Here is a 2,741-nt window from a genome sequence, read left to right on the forward strand (position 1 = left end):
ACAGTACGCCAACAACTGTACGACGCCAACAACTGTATGCCAACAACTGTACGCCAACAACTGTATGCCAACAACAGTACGACGCCAACAACTGTATGCCAACAACTGTACGACGCCAACAACTGTACGACGCCAACAACAGTACGCACACAACTGTACGACGCCAACAACTGTATGCCAACAACAGTACGACGCCAACAACTGTACGACGCCAACAACAGTACGACGCCAACAACTGTACGATGCCAACAACAGTACGACGCCAACAACTGTACGACGCCAACAACTGTACGACGCCAACAACAGTACGCCAACAACTGTACGACGCCAACAACTGTACGACGCCAACAACTGTATGCCAACAACTGTACGACGCCAACAACTGTACGACGCCAACAACTGTATGCCAACAACTGTACGCCAACAACAGTACGCCAACAACAGTACGCCAACAACTGTACGACGCCAACAACTGTACGACGCCAACAACAGTACGCCAACAACTGTATGCCAACAACTGTACGACGCCAACAACTGTACGACACCAACAACTGTACGACGCCAACAACAGTATGCCAACAACTGTATGCCAACAACTGTACGACGCCAACAACTGTACGACGCCAACAACAGTACGCCAACAACTGTACGACGCCAACAACAGTACGCCAACAACTGTACGACGCCAACAACTGTACGACGCCAACAACAGTACGCCAACAACTGTACGACGCCAACAACAGTACGCCAACAACTGTACGACGCCAACAACTGTACGACGCCAACAACTGTACGCCAACAACTGTATGCCAACAACTGTACGACGCCAACAACTGTACGACGCCAACAACTGTACGCCAACAACTGTACGACGCCAACAACAGTACGCCAACAACTGTACGACGCCAACAACTGTACGACAACAACTGTACGACGCCAACAACTGTACGACAACAACTGTACGACGCCAACAACAGTACGCCAACAACTGTACGACGCCAACAACAGTACGCCAACAACTGTACGACGCCAACAACTGTACGACGCCAACAACTGTACGACAACAACTGTACGACGCCAACAACAGTACGCCAACAACTGTACGACGCCAACAACAGTACGACAACAACTGTACGACGCCAACAACTGTACGATGCCAACAACTGTACGATGCCAACAACTGTACGACGCCAACAACTGTACGCCAACAACTGTACGACGCCAACAACTGTACGCCAACAACTGTACGACGCCAACAACAGTACGCCAACAACTGTATGCCAACAACTGTACGACGCCAACAACAGTACGCCAACAAGTGTACGACGCCAACAACTGTATGCCAACAACAGTACGCCAACAACTGTATGCCAACAACTGTACGACGCCAACAACAGTACGCCCACAACTGTACGACGCCAACAACAGTACGCCAACAACTGTACGACGCCAACAACTGTATGACGTCAACAACAGTACGCCAACAACTGTACGACGCCAACAACTGTATGCCAACAACTGTACACCAACAACTGTACGACGCCAACAACAGTACGCCAACAACTGTACGACGCCAACAACTGTATGACGTCAACAACAGTACGCCAACAACTGTACGACGCCAACAACTGTATGCCAACAACTGTACACCAACAACTGTACGCCAACAACTGTACGCCAACAACTGTATGCCAACAACTGTACGACGCCAACAACTGTACGCCAACAACTGTACACCAACAACTGTACACCAACAACTGTATGCCAACAACTGTACACCAACAACTGTACACCAACAACTGTATGCCAACAACTGTACGCCAACAACTGTACACCAACAACTGTACGCCAACAACTGTACACCAACAACTGTATGCCAACAACTGTACGACGCCAACAACTGTATGCCAACAACTGTACACCAACAACTGTATGCCAACAACTGTACGCCAACAACTGTATGCCAACAACTGTACGCCAACAACTGTACGCCAACAACTGTACGCCAACAACTGTACGCCAACAACTGTACGCCAACAACTGTACGACGCCAACAACTGTACGCCAACAACTGTACACCAACAACTGTACGCCAACAACTGACAAATCACTGACACATCACTGCACTGTCATTTATGTGTGCCAAGACAAACCACTTACACCAAACATGGTGACCAAACATCGCAATGAAACAGCAAAGTAGTAATAAGAGGGGGTGGTACTCAAGAAATAGGTCATCAGCACTTCTGTCACTTAGTGGCTAGATGTCACACGTTAACCCCTTATCTCTCCACCAGAAATAGGTCAGCACTCCTCTCACTTAGTGGCTAGATGTCACACGTTAACCCCTTATCTCTCCACCAGAAATAGGTCAGCACTCCTCTCACTTAGTGGCTAGATGTCACACGTTAACCCCTTATCTCTCCACCAAAAATAGGTCAGCACTCCTCTCACTTAGTGGCTAGATGTCACACGTTAACCCCCTATCTCTCCACCAGAAATAGGTCAGCACTCCTCTCACTTAGTGGCTAGATGTCACACGTTAACCCCCTATCTCTCCACCAGCCACAAGATCCAACTTAGACACTCACTAACTGCACACTGACACAAACCCGTGGTTTCTGGATCAAGTACACGTTGCTTACAACTGACTGCCACATATCTTATCAGCTAAAAGGCTATCTCAATACTCTTGTGAAACATCACATTTCCACTGACATAATGTTTTATTCTTCACTGAT

Source organism: Babylonia areolata, chromosome 12 (genome assembly GCF_041734735.1).
Source record: "Babylonia areolata isolate BAREFJ2019XMU chromosome 12, ASM4173473v1, whole genome shotgun sequence".
NCBI classification, from domain to species: Eukaryota; Metazoa; Mollusca; class Gastropoda; order Neogastropoda; family Buccinidae; genus Babylonia; species Babylonia areolata.